The sequence below is a fragment of the Ictidomys tridecemlineatus genome, chromosome 3 (assembly GCF_052094955.1).
Source record: "Ictidomys tridecemlineatus isolate mIctTri1 chromosome 3, mIctTri1.hap1, whole genome shotgun sequence".
Lineage (NCBI taxonomy): Eukaryota > Metazoa > Chordata > Mammalia > Rodentia > Sciuridae > Ictidomys > Ictidomys tridecemlineatus.
In genome coordinates this window covers 37,196,626-37,214,241 of record NC_135479.1, presented here as the reverse complement: position 1 = coordinate 37,214,241, position 17,616 = coordinate 37,196,626, and the positions used below count along the sequence as shown (strand labels likewise).

The following is a 17,616-nucleotide window of genomic DNA, read 5'->3' as shown; positions in this document are numbered from 1 at the left end:
TTCTTTGTGTTTCTAATTTGTTAAGAGTCCTGAATGGATAATGAACTTCATCAAAAACTTATTCCTCATCTACTCCAACTTTCATGATTTTTCTCTTTTAATCTGAGGTGAGTTACAGTGATTTTCTGATGCTAATATCAACACTGAATTCCTAACTTTACTCACCTTAAACGTGATCTGTTATCATTTTTCCATTCTGTTGGATATGGTTTGCTAATCTATTGGGGATTTTTCATGTACATATTTGAGTGATGATGATGTGTGATGTTCCTCTTGTACTCTATCTAACTTGTCTTCTATAATGTTAGCCTCATACAAAAAGGAAGTGGGTTCTCTTTTTCTATAACTGGAAGACTTTGTGTAAGGTTGATGTTCTCTTTATCTTCCTGCCCCCATTCCAGGAATTGAACCCAAGCTCTGTACCTCTGAGCTATATCCTTGGCCATTTTACTTTAGTTTGAGACAGAGACTCCCTAAGGGCCCAGGCTGGTCTGGAACTTTCAATTCTCCTGCCTCAGTCTGGTGATGGAACTGTAATTACAGGAGTGAGCCACCACATCTGGCAAAACTCTCTCTTCCTTAAACCTATGAAAACTTCCTTTGATGATTGTGGGCAAATGTTTTACTACTAATTCACTGACTATCAGTGACTATAGAATTTCTATTTTAATCCATGAGTTAAAACTATTTTTAAATTCTGGCACATATGAAAACTTTGTATTTACCATTCCATTAACTAGTTTCTTTGGTATTTCCGTTGGTGGGTCAAAGAATAGAGCTGGTATAAGATCTGTCCTGGGAACTCTGTTGAATATTTTGTAATTAGAGAAATTCCCAAATATCAGTGCCATGAAGCAAAACCTTTCCTACAAGATAATCATAATTACAAATGGGATACTATTAATTTGCCAGTGGGTACACAAACCATAGATCATCTTATCAAAGTAATCAAAGTTAATATCAGTAATTGAATGAATCAAAATCACATTCATTCTGATGTGATACACTGAGGTACGTGGTATTCTTGCTAAGCATGCATAACCTGAATATAAACATAAGGAACCATGAGATGACCCACAGAAATTGATAAATTACAAAACAATGGACCCATGCCCTCAACAGTATTTATATATTATGAGAGATAAAGACTGAAGGAGGATTCCACATTAAGTCAGACTAAAAGGAATGAAAGGCTAAAAAGTCAGGTGTAATCTGCTTCTTGCCATGAACGATTTGGGGACAATCAATACAATTCACCAAAGGTACTTTAGGTAGTAGTACTGGATCAGTGTTAACATCCTGATATTGATCGTTGTCCTGTGAACACCCTTAATTTTAGGAAACAACCACTGAAGCATTGAAAGTTAAAGGGATGTGATAAGTTAAATGTGTCCCCTAAGATCCCTGTGTTGGAAACTCCACAGTCAACAGTGTTGAGAGAAGGGACTTTTGAGAGGTGATTAAGAAGACCATAATGTCCCCATTATCTTAGGAGTGGCGCCTTATAAAGGATGCATCTGGTCACTATTTAAGGTATGGTCAGCCTGACTCAATTTGCACTTGCCAAGAATCCTCAGGCCAAGAAGTTCCCCTGAATGCATTTCCCTTGGTGAGGAGACCTGAGATCCTGCCACAGCCATCTCTTCTGCTTCAACCCATCCCACCTGGGAAGGGCACGATGTCACAGATGCTTCAGCTGTGCCTGCCTCCCTACCCCACACCCCTCCATGGCCCTCCACAGCTCCAGGAATGCAGAAGTGGTGCCTGCCCCACCCATTTTCCCCAGAGTTGAAGACCACACTGGAATCTGGTCTTCAGCCGCCGCTAGGGGGCGCTGCCCTGGCCGTTCACTAACAACTGACCAGACCCGCCAAGATCCGGGAAAATCCAAAGCCCCCAGAGCAAAAGAGACCAGATAAACTCCTTTGCGGAGTGGGGGTGGGGAGGTTCTCATTCAGCATCTGCTGCGCCACTGGGAGCATCTTCAAATTTCCCGCGCAAGAAATCTGGGCACTCGGGTTGGTCATTAGATTCCGCCCTTTGCAGGTGGGGGAATGAAGTCCCCTGGGAGCCAGAAGTTGTCACCACCAGGAGGGGAGCTCCTCCGAACTAAGGACGCCCCCGGGTGCCCGAGAAACATGTCCCACTCACCAAGTAAAGTCAACCCAGGGAGAACTAGTTAAGAATGATTCCTTTTTACTTTGAAATGTTACAGACGTACGAAAAGGTACTCTACGCCGCCTGTGCCTCCAGGATCCCGCTGAGGAAGAGAAAGGCTCCAGCAACTGGGGCGTCCTGGGGGCTCCTCCCCTCCTCCCGTCTCCGCCCTCCCCTTTCCCTCTTGTGGCTCCCCTACCTCCCTTGTCCCTCCCTCCCCCACCAGACCGCCTCCCCTTCTTCTTTGCAGGAGCCAGCAGAAGCTGGAGTCTGGGTCCTGCCCCACATCCACGGGGCATTTACAGTGACTCTCTGGTGTCGCTGTGCAGGTGGGGGACCCAGGTTTGCTGCCCTAGGCAGGTCTGGGCGAGCTCAGCGCTTGTGTCTCTTCCCTGCTGGTTGAAAGCAGGACTGCCTTCAGGTCTCCTCTCTGCACCCTCTCCAGGTCTTCAGCTGAAGGGGCTGAGTGATTCTGGGTGACAGGTGCTGGAGATCACCCATCCCCATCTGCAAAAAGTTACTGAGACCGCAAAAGGTTTCATCATTTCCTCAGAGAAATAGGACGGCTTCAAATTTCACTGGGACAGAATAAGCAGAATAACTCTGTAGCCCCAGGTACCTGGCCATTTCCTGAGGTTATCATCACATATGACTGCACATAGGGTGTGACACTACATCGTGTACAACCAGGGAAATGAAAAGGTGTGCTGCAATTGTGTAGGATGATTCAAAATGCATTTTCTGATGTCATATGTACCTCATTAAAATTAATTAATCAATTAATTTTTAAAAAGAAAAAGTCTATGTAAGCTTTTTCTCTCCTTGTGTGGACTCTGCCCCGCCCCGTTGGCCTCAGTTCTCTGTCTTTTTGAGACCAAACACCATGCCTTCAATTACATTGCAGAGCTCTGATGGGGAGATATTTGAAGTTGATATAGAAATTGCCAAACAATCTATGACAATCAAGACCATGTTGCAAGATTTGGGAACGGATGATGAAGGTGATGATGACCCAGTTCCTCTACCAAATGTTAATGCAGCAATATTTCAAAAGGTCATTCAGTGGTGCACACACCACAAGGATGACCCTCCTCCTCCTGAGGAATATGAGAACAAAGAAAAGCAAACAGAACATATCCCTGTTTGGGACTAAGAATTCCTGAAACTTGACCAAGGAACACTTTTTGAACTTCTTCTGGCTGCAAACTACTTAGACATCAACGGTTTGCTTGATGCTCCATGCAAGACGGTTGCCCACATGATCAAGGGGAAAACTTGGAGATTCCCAAAAACTTCAATATCAAAAACAACTGAAGAGGAGGAAGCCCAGGTACTCAAAGAGAACCAGTGGTGTGAAGAGAAGTGAAATGCTGGACCTGATGCTGTAACACTCTAAGGATTGTTCCAAATACTAGTTGCACTGCTCTGTTTATAATTGTTAGTACTAGACAGGAGAAATGAAGAAGCAAATCAGTTTTATTAGCATAAAACTGTCCTTACTGCATGTGTGGTTTGAGTACAGACTCCAAACCTATGGCTGAATTTCTTCTAGTGTGAGAGAAAGTTTCTTTCTTTCTTTCTTTCTTCTGAATACAACAGGACTGTGGGTTCTCTGTAGAAAGGGGCATTTTGGGCTTTCCCTCCTTTTTTTCCTTTGTTTTTTTTTTTTGGTTTTTTTTGTTTTGTTTTGTTTTTTATTGATTTTTTTTATTGATTGTTCAAAACATTACAGAGCTCATGATATATCATCTTTCATACATTTGACTCAATTGGGTTTTGAACTCCCATTTTTTCCCCAAATACAGATTGCAGAATCACATCTGTTACATACTCAAATTTTTACAGAATGGCATATTAGTGACTATTGTATTCTGCTACCTTTCCTATCCCCTACTATCCCCCCTCCCCTCCCCTCCCAAGGGAAAAAAAAGGGGGGGAGAGAACTGAACTTTCCCTCCTTTTGTAAAGCAATTTCTGCCTAGTTTATTGTCCAGTTAACTTGAGTGAGCTTTGAAAAGTTGGCAAAAGAATTTCTGAAATGGAATTAACAAAATATTATCTTTATTCATGAGTTGGAAACTGGAAAAAGGCTACTTGAAAGTAAATGTTCTGAGTTGGGGTTCTTAGGATGTCTTCCAGCCTCCTGGAGTCAATCAGTACCACTGGGATTGATTAGCCTGTATGTAGCAGGGCTTCCTTAATTGGACCAGAGAACTTGTTTTTTTTTTCTTTTTTCTTTTTCTTGAATGTCAGCTTTGAATATGTTGCCTAGAGAACTCAGTTATTACCCAGTTTGTGGATTTGGAGGGGAGAAATGTAACTAGACATTTGGATAGTTTTTCAATTAAAAAAAGACATTTAATTCATGGGGTCTGTCATCTTTTAAAAAACTATGTTCCCATATGGGGAAAACTCTTCATACTCCTTGCATGTAAAAAGTAACTTTAACATTGAAATATGTGGCAAAAGCCAGAAAACATTCATCATGAGTGCAAGGTACTTTCAATAAAATGAAATAATAGTAGTTTACAGATTTTATCCTTCCCTACTATGCTCCCCTTTTCTTTCCTAGTTATCATTATCTGTATTCATATGTGCCGCAGTCTGGCTGGGCACAATTCAGGAGCCACTTGTCAAAAGAAACGAACTTTATTTTTTAGAACACACGCCAAACCACAGAGCTCCTCAGGAAAAACCCTCAGAGCCCAACTGCCACTGGCTTCCCACAAGCCTCTCAACCTCCCCCACTCCTCCTGCTCTTGAGGCTGATTGGCTGGGTCATGTGAGCAGAGCCAAGAAAAGTCGCCCAGCTCTGTGGTCTGAAAGGGCAGGGAAACAGCCCAATGAGCATCACCGCAGAGGAGCCAATCAGTTGGCAGCTAGAAGTTTGCTGGGGCCGCTGTGAGCCAATCATCAGCTGGCAGCTGGAAGTTTGCTGGCAGCTGGAAGTTTGCTGGGGCCCCTTCCGCTGTGGCTCTCAACACATATGTAATGTTATTGTATTTTCTTTACACTTCCTGTGAGTTCTGGTGAAGGTTATCATGATAATAGCTTGTGATCACTTCTCCCATTTAGTCTCAAAAAAAATTTTTAAAAACTATGTAAACCAGTGATAAGTCATTCCACCTTGGCTCAGCTCTGGAAGGCCTTGTTTGGGATCCTCTATTGGCATATTTATTGTAGGTAATACACCCATGTGGCCTCATAGCTTCCTGGGGCTATTTTGGAAATTCCTAAGCAATGCAAAAGTCTTGAAAGTGTCTTCTTTGCATCTTCATTCACACCTTGGAGCATCACACAGAAGATAACTACTTTGTGGAGCCTGCATTCAGGGAACAATTTTCACAAAGGCAATACCTTAATTAGAAGCTTCACGGTTGATTTTTTCCTATTCATCCTACCACATAATAACACAGCCTTCCAAAACATCCTTCAAAGTCTTGATAAAGAGTCATAAATTATTTAAGTACTACACATTTCTGGCTGAAATTTAATTTGAATTTTTTTTTTGGTAGTGGAGATTGAACTCATGGGGTGCTTAATCACTGAACCACACCCCAGCCCATTTTATTTCTTTTATATTCTATTAGAAATGTATGGTTATACACAGTAGTTGGTTTTGTCCCAGAGACTCATATATACGTAAAAATTGATTTCAGTTCAATATCCTTCTTGTTTCCTCTCCCTTTTCCCTTCTGGGCTACCCTCTTCTTTTCTGTTTTTTTATTTTGATATAGGGTCAGGGTGTCGCTAAGTTGCTTAGGGCCTTGTTAAGTTGCTGAGTCTGGCTCTGATTCCAATCCTCCTGCCTCAGCCTCCTGGGTGGCTGGGGTTACAGGCCTGAACCACCACCAGGCTGAATCTCTTACCTCTTTATCAGCACCAGGACCACACTCCCAAAAACATGTTCCCATTTCTCAAACCCAAAACACTTTTAGAGAGAGAAATGGCTTATATTTGAGAGATGAAATGTTATTTACATTTAATTAGATTGTCATGTTTATATGTTTTTCTACTCTGATTTTGCATTTACTTTTGAGTAAAGATTTTCTCTTTTGCAATGTTTTTAACCAGAAAGCATCATGAGATTCAGAGTTCTGAAGAGATTTTTCAGACCAAACAATGCATTTCACAAACTTGTGCAAGTTTTGGAGACTTGTGTCTTTTTCATAACCACTCAGCTTATATATTCTGATTTTCTTCATGCCTGGAATGTTTCTTAAAGAGTTAGGATGTTTACAGAATAAGAGGTGGTGTTTTAGTTTTTATTTTTTTCCCATGGAAATCTTGGAAACCCCCACTACTAGATTTAAATAAGCACTTAGTAATATGTCAACTGATCAATATACATCCATAGAATTGAAGACAAGCTAAGACCTCTAAAGATAGGCTGTTGTTCAAAGGACACTGTTCCTATACTTCACCTTGGTATTCTCTACACTGCACAAGGAATAAACAGCCTTTGTAATGGTGTTACTTCACCATCTTAGAAAGTTTAGGATCCCTATTGGAGGCACAGGTTACCCCAGGTCTCTTCATTCAACCTACCAGCCCACTAGCAGTACAGAAGAGGAAGTTATTGGATGCTTAGCAGCATACCTGGCTTTAACCCATCAGGTACCATTAACACTCCCTGTAGTTGTGACAACTAAAAACAACTCTATAGACATTATGTACCTTAAAAGGCAAAATACCCTCCCCCTCTACCTTGTCGAGAACCTCTGCTCTAGTGAAGCATTGAACATTTACTATTATTATTATGAATGTTGTTGTTTATACCAAGGATTGAACCCAGGGCACTTCTCCACTGCCCACATCCCCAGCACTTTTTAAAAATATTTTATTTAGGACCTTGCTAAATTGCTGAGGCTGGCATTGAACTCACAATCCTCCTGCTTCAGCCTCCCCGACCACTAGGATTATGGGCGAGTGCTACCACATCTAGCCACACTCATTTTAATAATGAGAACACCATGGCTGCTCTACAGAAGTATAATGCAAGATACTTACATCGTTTAAAATTTTCCAGTAACCACATTTTTTAAAGAGTATATATAATGATTCGGAAATATAATGATTATAAAATATAATGAAATGGTTATAAAATATAATAATTATAAAAACATGATGAAGGGGATATTTTCATTCTCCATACCAAATTATTGAATCCAGTGCAGATTCATGCTCACACCATATCCCAATTTGGACCAACCACACTGCAAGTATTCATCTGCCACCTGTGATCAGTATGTGCCAGGATGGACAGTACAGCCACATTCAGGGACAGATGGCAAAAGCTGCAAAGTCAGCAGCAACAAAGTAAGCTAACAAGTAGCAACCAGCACAGCCAGTGTCCAGATCCTGGTTTCTGCTACCATTCTCCACTGAAGCATGCAGAGCTCCATGGAGAAATGGATGGCCCCGGGGCTGAGGCAGGACCTAGGAGATGGGCCTCAGTTGTATCTGATTTAATGCACTCAGAAAGAAATAAGAAATATTTTCCTCCCTATTTTGCTGAAACTAGAGGAGCCTAGGATTTCAAGGAGAGCTCCTAGAATTCCTTGAGTAAACACAGATGGGAGAACAACAGGCAGAGAAGCTCAAAGCTTAGAACATGGGAATACATTCACAGTAAGTGAAATATTAGTCCCGTAATATTCCAGATTCCCATCAGTTATCCAGATATTTTCTGGCTAGTGCTTAGAACAACCTTTCAGAATGTTTGGACCAGAATAAAGCAAATAAATAATTGCATCAACATTGTCTATGATTTTTGTTGTTATTGTGGTTTTTGTTGTCTTTTTCTGGTGCTGGAGCTTTATATTGGGTCTCACAAATGCTAAGCATGATCTCTGTCCCTGAGCTACAATCCCATCCTGTGCTAAGAGTTAGTGCCAGTAATTTTAGACAGAAGGCTAACTATATGACTGTAATGATGTTCTTGGTCTGCAATAAGGAAATACCACTGGCGGAGTGGCTTCAACTTTAGAAATTCATTTCCCATAGTTCTGGTGGCTGGGAAGTCCAAGATCAAGGTGGTTTCACCCTGTGCTTCCTCTCTTGGCCTGTAGGTTTCTGCCCTCTGTGTGCTCAGAGGACCTCTTGTCTGTGCACACAGGAAGAAGAAGGAAGTTCTCTGGCGTCTCTTCTTCTAAGGACACTATCCTATAGATCAGGGTCTTGCCCACATGGTCTCTTTAACCTGATTTAATTCCATGACGGCCCCATCTGCACACTGGGCACTAGGGCTGTCATGTGTGAATGTGAGAGTGAGGACATACAAACATTCAGCTCATAACATTCAGCTCACTATGCTATGAAAGAGAAGGAGGACAATCACTGACTCAATACTTTTATTCTTCCCTCCCTACTTATGTATAATATGTCAAAATACACTCTACTGTCCTATACAACTAAAAATAACAAATGGAAAATTCTTAACAAAAATGGTAAAAAAAAAACCATGGAATTAATACTTCAGTAGCTGTATTATGCACTAGTAAGTAGAACTGAGATGAGAGTTCGTCATTTCAACCTATTGATGTTGGGATGTGTCCACGTGAGTCTAACCCAGGACCGGAGGCTTGCTTGGCAAGAATCTACCACGAAGTGACATACCCAGAAGACCTGTAGATTTTAAAAGACTTTCTTTCCTATTCCTGTTCTTTAGGAGCTTATACACACCTATAGAATCTGATTCTGTTCCATAATACAAACTCCTGTTGAAATCCAGAAAAAAAAAAAAAGAGGTGTATGTGTGCTTTCTCTTTGTCTAAAATTTCTCTGAAAAAGGGCAAATGAAGTATCCTACATATCCAGACCAGTGCTCTTTGTTCTGCCAAATGCTTGAGATATTAATTCAGTGACTGAATTATCTCAGGAATCTTCCATGTCCCGAATCAATAGAGCAAAGACAAATTTCATGAATTTAGGAAAAAATGCAGATGCAGTGGCTCACATTTCTCATCTCTCTCTCAATTTGCATAGTTCCTTACAACCCCAAAGTTGTTCAGCTTTCATAAGCCCCTCCAAGGACCCATGGGGGATGTTGGATGGTGGTTTTCTTCTAATGACCTTCATCACTTCTGGTAGGTATTGGGCGACTTCATCTGCATTGGGCATCACTCTGGTGAGCTCTTGGCTACTGGGATGAAAGAGGAGGGAGACCACTAACATCCAAGTGGCTGGTCTGAAAATGGTTCAGAAAGTTCCAGAGAATTTCTGGGCTTCCTTTTCCCTCTGAGTGATGGCTTTTGCCTTCCCATATAAGTCCCCATTTTCAGTGTGGAAATTCTGAGCTTCATCCACAGTGATGTGTTGAATGTCTTCAAAGTCCCTCTTCATGAAGGTTTTCCGGGACACTGCCTCCCAGATCCTTTTATTACTGTAACAAGAAAATGACACACTCAGCTTTTCTTCACTTTATAAAGGAGAAAATCACTCTTTTGTGCTCCCCTGAATATGGTACCGTTGTCACAAATCATTTCACCATGTAATTCTCAAGCAACAAGTTGGCTTAGTAGAAAAATAATCCCTGATTAGATAACACATATAGGTATAAGATTCAACGGCTTACCAGATGAAGTTCTTCAGAGGCTGGTTGTAGTAGGCCATCCTTGCCATGTGATTTGAGTTACCTCCCTGGCTGGGTGAGAGGCACTTAGACACAGCTGTGTCTGAGCCTTCCCCACCCTGATCCAGCTCCGAGGACTTGTCAGTGCAGAGGCATGCCTGGCCACTGCCCTGAAGACCAATCGTCGCCACTGATCTTAGGATGCATCCCCCTTAACCTTCATTGGATGGGATTTTTCCCTGGAATTTTTTGTTCCCTAATAAAAGCCCACTCCCTGGCGTGTTCTCCCTCTCTCGCTAGTCTCTTCTGTAAACCTCACCACCGCATTAGGTGGCTGGAGGCAGGAGCTAGGAGAAGCCGTCTTGGAGCTGGTATTAAAGCTGGTATTAATGAGAGTCTTGTCTTTTAATTTTAAACTCCCTGGCAATTACTTATGAACCAAACCTTCTTTCATGAGGCCAGCACTGGTCGCGTGGCAGAGCTGGTTAGCAAATTCAAAATCTCACGGCCAAGCTCAAGAAAGAAATGGAGCATCTCAAGACAATCCTGGGTGTCTGCAAGATAACAGGACCAGAGTAATGGTTCCTTCCATGCACACTGCATGGCTCTCAGATCTCAGGTAGAAGACCCTGGTAATGACACAAACTTTTCCCGTTATTCTGCCCACGTTCACCAGCTTCTACTTCAAAGGAAAAGGAAGTGGGTGCAAGGAGACCTACCCTTCTGCATCCTGCTCCCAGAGGACAATGCAGAGGACGGAGATGCTGTTCAGTGGGATCAGCAGAGAATCCCAGATGACTCTCTACTTGGCTTGCAAGTCCAGGCCCACAGCCCTGCTTCTAGAGAATTTCAGAATTCCCTGGGAGGAGGATGCATTTGCTGACTTTTTATCCCCTCCGGTCCTTCATGCCAAATTCCAGGAGAATTTGGCAGGATATCAGGAACATCCTGGTGATTCTAGAATGAAAACATCAGAGATTATAAAATGTGTTGGTATTGTTTTGTATCAGTCTCAGTTAACACTTCAAAAAGAGAATAAAGCTCCCGTAATACAACATAAGAGAATTTCCCTCTGGGTCACCTCTCCTTAACCTGTATCCTAAAAATCAGGAGAAAAGAATGATGTTGTTTTTCTATTATCTCATGGAGAGCACTTGTGCCAAATAAATGGAATTTGTTGAGCCCAAAGAAGTGAAAACCAGATATGCAATCACTCTTCAATCTCAGATCCTCCTTGTGGAATGTTTAAACACCTTTTTGTTAAGGACTAGAGAGATTTCAGGTAAATAAAATATTTTCTTGAAGGTGCAACTACAGGAGTCCTAATATTCTAGTTACCTGACCCTTGACACAAGTTTGGATATACATAGGACATTCCTATGTCACATTCTGTGGCATCTCACACTGAAAAGGTTCAATATGTGAAGGTAAAAAACACATTTCCCTCCTCAAACATCTACACTCCCTTTTCTAAGTAACAATTCCTAGACAAAATCCAGGTGAAAAAAGTCGGGGGGCAGGGGTGGGAAAGGTCATCTAACATTGCACCTGATCATGAATGATTATGTTGTGGTCCATTGGGACCTTAGTGATTTTTCCAAGAGAAATTACTCACGGTCTCTCCTTTCATATTCTATGAGCTGAATGCCTGTCCTCTTTCTATAGGTGTATCTCCTCTACATCTGATAAGCTGAGAAGAGGGAGTCAATTAACCCACCATGTCCTCCAGTCTAATGCTCTCCCTATCGTGTCTAAATCAGTGGTTCCAACATGGGAAGAGCATCAGAATCCTTTGAGAAGCTTGCTCACGTGCACATGTTTAGGCCTCCTAGCTGGAAGTCATATGTGGACAAGTTCTTGGTGAAGTAGGGACATCTACCTGTGTGTTTAACTACCTCCTCTACCATTTCTGACAATCAGCTGGGTTTTGCAAGCACAAAGATGGATGATTTCTAAAGGCAGCTGAAACTCATTCCCCAACAGGCTTGTGACATTGCCTCTTGATATACCCTAGCTGCAGTACAAAATTTTCATCAATTTATAAATCAATGTTTTAAACTATCTCCCTCTCTCCTAAAGTAAACTGGCAGCTAACACTGGAAAGAAAATTGAAAATCGGCTTTCTGTTCTAGACCTTTCCTAGAAGATATTAGTCTGCAACATGGAAGACACTGGGACAGACTCAGCTGAGATTCAAAAGTTTCAGACCACCCTGAAAGAAGAAAACATCTCAATTTAGGTGATTTCACCCCCTCCTCACTGGAAGAGGCCAGACCAGGCTGTATCTCAATTTCACTTCCCCTGGTGTAATGCAGCCCAGCAGATGAGACGCATCAATTTTTCTTGACCCTACACCCAGGTGCCCAAAGATCCATCATGAAGAGACTTTCTTTTGAATCTCCAGTCCTATTGCCCCACTCAGTATAAAGCTCCCTCTTGTACCTTTGAATAGTTCTTTACTGGAACTATACTATAACTTAAAGTGCTCTCCTAAAATTCTAATCACAGTGTGTTTTATGCCCTTGCATTTCCTCTAAGCCCTTTGGAAACACTCCTGACCCAGCATTGGCTCTTGCCTCCCAGAGTTGGTCTCCTGCTAGACTGAGGCACAAGCTAGTCATTATTCTGATGCTCCAGCCAACTCCAAGGAAAAGAAGCTAAGTAATGTAGAGTTCAACACGGGATCCCCCTCCGACATTTCCCTCTATTTCTTCTCTTACGGAAAATCATCATTCACCAAATATTTTATTTGGCTTTTCCTCATCCTCCCAATAAAACTTGTCCATTTATGAAGATCAAGGACATTTGGAGATAGCAAACTGCAGCGGGTAGGAGGAGCTCCAAGTCACAGAGACTAAAGGACCCAGAAGGGACAAAGAGGAAGAAAGGACAAGCAGGGTGGCGCTTTCTCCCTCGTACCTGGATCAGAGTCCATCCTCATTCCTCTCGGTCCTCAGGATGCAGATGTCCTTCCTCTGAATCACCATTCATGAACTGGGAGGAGAAGAGCTCCAGTCTCATCGCAAAGACATAACCATGCAATTCCCATTCCAGACACTGGTGTATGAAATTACCTCAGGGTAATGATGAACCCTCAAGGGTCCAAAAGATAGTTGCATTTGCATAACGATTCTCAGCAGATTCACTGTATTCGAAAGGAATACTTTGGACAACAACACATACAAATGTGGCCCACTCAGATTGGCAACTGTGTCCACATCAATTTTTTACTGCAGTCACCCGAATTCGGTGAAGGATAACCCAAATCTACTGATGAGCCTGATCAAAACCAGGAGAGTCACCGCTGCCTCTAAAACCACCCAAGAACTGGGATCTTTATAATTTTATCCTTCCAATCCCAGATCTACCAGAAAGACTCTCACTTATGGAGGGAGTTTCGCCATTTTTATCTATACGCACAATAATTCGGTAGAAAGTCAACACAACGCTATGGTAATGTACTTTCATGGAGTCCAATTTGCAAAAATGCAGAAACAAAATTGGACTCTCTAAAAGTCATTACACATCTATATTTCCAGTACTGGAAATGATATGAAGAGAAAATGCTCAACCATAGAATAAAAAAGATTAATTAAACTCATCGTATGACTGTGCATTAACATTATATGCATGACTGTACTCCAACTCCATAAAATCTGGTTGAACCTCAGGCTCCGGCTCATTATCGATCGATCGATAGATAGATAGATAGATAGTTGGGGGTATACCGGCCATTAAACTCAGGGGCACTCAACTACTGTGCCACATCCCCAGCCCTATTTTGTATTTAGAGACAGGGTCTCACTGAGTTGCTTAGCACCTCGCTTTTGCTGAGGCTGCCTTTGAACTCAGGATCCTCCTGCCTCAGCCTCCCAAGTCACTGGGATAACAGATGGGTGTCAGCGAGCCTGGTTTACTGTGAAGCATTGACTGCCATGAATGGCTGCTTTTGAGCTTTAGGACTTGGCTCTCCTGAGAGAACACATTGACGTCCATTTCCTTCATGGCACTGCTCCTTTCAAAACTGTTGCATGTTCGATAAATACTGACGCAAGCAATTCCTATGAAATATTCGCAACCTCCATGCTGTGTTTTGGGGATGTGGAAACCTATCCCACATATGCTCCCACACAGACCAAGGATTGCAGGAACAATACAGTGACCGGAACACTAACATGCATAGCGTCTTCTTATCATACGGTGCTGGTATCCATATTACACAAGTCAGTAACCTCGCTGGCTCCTTCAGGCAAACATGACTTGAGCTCATCACAAGCTCCTGGAATTTCATCAGCAGGAGGGAACGTCAGTGCACACCATGACACATTTACATTGAAGTTGTCACTGTTGCCTTGACACACCGCCTTGAACCATGGCCAGTCACTTCCCCAGAATTCAGCTTCCTGTCCCTCTAAATGACCTCTTTTTTTCATGGGGCTTGTGGTTTTGGGAATTGGAAGTTTTTAGAATTTCACCATTGGAGATTTGAGCCTTTGAGGATTATGAATTGGGAGATTTTAGAATTCAGGTGTTCCAGACTCAGCATTTTGATCTTTGGGGATTTAAACATTTGCAATGACGGAGTTTGGGATTACGGTCTTTCAGGATAATGACCAGCACAGGTCATTAGCTTTTACATTCAAACGACAACGTGGCTTGTAAATTTGGTCTGTGTAACGTTTCCTTCTTCTCGGAATTCTGAGGCATTGCTCCTCTCCTCTCGACTGCGCCTTGCGGGGCTCCCAGCTCTAGTCTCTGTTCCAAGGTCCCACTGAGCCTCCTGGACGTGGACTCAGAACACCCCAGCCAGGATGTATCTGGGTCCACTGGATTCCTGGCAGTCCCCAGCTCATCTCTGATGAGGAAGAAACGCCAAACCCTGGTGCTCCTCTTCTTACGAAAACTCTCCAGACCTGCGAGGCTTTCTACCTCTATCTCAGATGCTTTCCTCCAGAAATGAGTGAGAGAGGTTTTTCAGGACTTGCTCAACTCAGATTCCTATTCAGAACTGTTTGTAGAAAAACAACCTTTCTCGTGAGTATTTACAGGGGCTACGTGAGTGATTAGGATAGCTTCAGTTCCTCCAAGTGAGCACACCTAAAGAATTCCTGGGGTTTTTCCTTGGGGGTAATGACATTTCTCTTCTTTTCATGCCCATTGGGGAAATTATGGCCTTCATCAATGACGTTCTTTTCAAAATCACAAAGATTGTCTGACTAGATCCTGGGCAGTTTTTCATTGCTGTTAAAGGAACAGTATAACTGTCTTGATTTTAAAATGAAACAAAGTCCATCCATGAACAAGAAAAGAGTAAATAAAATTTGTGCACAGAATAGGTAACTAGTTAATTTTTCTAATTGCTCTTAAGCAACAAATGTAAAGACTATTCAGGAAGAAGTGAACAGAAGCTAAACTGAAGTTCTCCAACATCAGGTGAAGCTGCTTAACCTGCAGCATCTCAAAGAAACATTTTTGAAAATTAGAGAACAGCATCATCTTTATAATGAAAAATATCTTTGTAGCCCAGTCCACCTTCCATTATCCAGGTAACGCTTTGTCAAGTGTTATAGTTGGTATGTAAGGTTTCCCACAAAACCTCCTGTCTTAATTCAGGAACGTTCAGAGGTAAAGTGATTGGATTGTGAGAGACTGAGAGAGCAACATGAAGACCAAAGAGGGAGGGCTGCCCAAGCCCTTGGGAGAGCACATGGCACAGCCTTGTATCTAGATGAGCCATCAGGGATGGAGCTCCAGGAACTCAGCTGGATTTTGGTCTTTCTTTGGCCCCTAATTTTTCTGTGCATATTTGTCCCCTTTGGAGTCACAGTGTTTACTCTGTGCCATTGTATATTAGAGATTGTGACTTGCTTTTGATTTTACAGGGCCTCACAACCAAGAGTTTTCAGATGAGACTCTGGACTTGGACTTTGGGGTGATTCTTACAATGTTAAGAAAGGGAAACTCTTGGAAATAAATTAAATGAATTTTGCACTGTGAGATGGATATGAGCATTGGGGGTCAGGTACAGAATGTCATGGTTTGGATGTGATGTATCCCACAAAAGTTCTTGTGCCAATGCAGTAATACTCAGAGGTAAAGTGGCTGATCAGGGAGAGCTGTGGCCTAACCAGTCCCTCCTCATGTGAATGACACTGGGAGGTGACTATCGGTGGCTCAAGGAAGTTGGTAACTGGGTACCTGACTTGGAAGGGTGCATCTTCCCCACATTCCCTTACCCTCTCCTCTATCTCTCTCTCTGCTTCCTGAATCTGTCATAAGCTGAACAGCTTCACTCTACTGAGACATTCTCCCATGATATGCTACCTCATCTTGGGCCCAGAGTAATGGGGTCAGATGTCTATGGACTGAGACCTCCAAAACCCCGAGCCCCAAATAAACTTATCCTCTTCTAAGTTGCTCTTGTTGAGTAATTTTATCACAGTGACACAAAAGTTGACTAAAACACCAAGTTTTTAACATCTGTATGGCATTTTATTAAAAACAGTCTATATTGATTATCTGGTAGACATTTGAAAATCCCAAGGGCATGCAGCTCCCTCAGAGAGCCAATCTCCTTCAGACTACAAATATGGCTTCAGCTGGTCTCTCGTGGCTTCAAAGATTGTAAGCCAGGAGGTACGATAGTTTCAATCTTGAATCATAAAGGAGATTATTTTGGCATCAAGACTCACACAGATAACACCAGGGGAAAAATAATTCAATCAAGAAATGGGCAAAGGAACTAAACACTTCACGGAAAAAGAAATACAACTGGTCAACAAATATAAGAAAAAATATTCAACATCTCTAGCAATTAGATAAGTGTGAATCAAAACTACACTGAGATTTCATCTCACTCCAGTCACAATGGCAATTATCAAGAATACAAGTAACAATAAATGTTGGCAAGGATGTGGAGAGAAAGGTATGAGGCAACCACTATGGAAAGCAGTATGGAGATTCCTCAGAAAACTTGGAATAGAAACACTATTTGACCTTGTTATCCCACTCCTCCTCGGTCTATACCCAAGGGACTTAAAAACATACTACAGTGACTAAGCCACATCCATGTTTATAGCAGCTCAATTCACAATAGCCAAGCTATGGAAACAACTGAGGTGTCCTTCAACAGATGAATAGAAAAAGAAAATGTAGGACATATACACAGTGGAATATTACTCAGCCTTAAAGAAGAATAAAATAATGGCATTTGCTGGTAAATGGAAAGAACTGGAAAATATTATGTGAAATAAGCCAATAAGTGAAATAAGCCAGTCCCCCAAAACCAATATCCGAATGTTCTCTCTGATTTGTGGATGCTGAATCACAACAAGGGAGGGTGGGGAGGAAAAGAATAAAGTCTATTGGATTAGATAAATGGAAATTAGGGGAAGGGAATGGGGGAATAGGAAAGACAGTCAAATTAATTGGTCGTAACTTTCCTAACCTGGTATTTGAATACATGGCTAGGGGAACTCTACATTATGTACAACCACAAGAGTGGGAACCTAAATAGAATAAGTTACATTCTATGTATATATATATTCTGCCCAAATATATTATATTGCTATGTATAACTAAAAGTAATTGAAACAAAAAAAGACTCAAGCAGAATATCTTCCTCATGATGGTGAGTCTCATAGGGAAACCACCAAGTTTTGCCAGTTCTGCTTTAAAGTTGGGCAGTTTGGGAAGCATAGCCTTTAAGCTTATATCTAGTTCCCTGAGAAAGAGGGGAATCATCTTCTCAATTCTCAACTACCCTGAGGAAAGTGTCCGGGACTGGTGGGTTTTCCTGGGAAATCAGAAGCACATCACAGGTGACTTCCTCATTCTTTGGCAGGTGCAGATCCAAAGACCAGCTATTAGAGAAGACCAGCGGACAG

At 42.0% G+C, this 17,616-nt stretch overlaps 1 long non-coding RNA gene and 1 pseudogene across 2 annotated transcripts; one reads left to right on the top strand and one right to left on the bottom strand.

Annotated features, from left to right (window-relative positions):
* Positions 1 to 3,031: 3,031 nt before the first annotated feature.
* Positions 3,032 to 3,523, top strand: LOC144375794 (S-phase kinase-associated protein 1 pseudogene; annotated as a pseudogene).
* Positions 3,524 to 8,493: 4,970 nt separating this feature from the next.
* On the bottom strand, positions 8,494 to 17,481 carry LOC144376101 (uncharacterized). Of its 2 annotated transcripts, XR_013436196.1 has the most exons (3): positions 12,650 to 15,040; positions 10,450 to 10,687; positions 8,494 to 10,284 (listed from the first exon to the last, which is right to left on the bottom strand). It is a non-coding gene; the product is annotated as an uncharacterized LOC144376101 (long non-coding RNA). The 2 variants fall into 2 exon arrangements; XR_013436195.1 differs by having other exon boundaries at positions 8,494 to 10,687; positions 12,650 to 17,481.
* Positions 17,482 to 17,616: the final 135 nt, after the last annotated feature.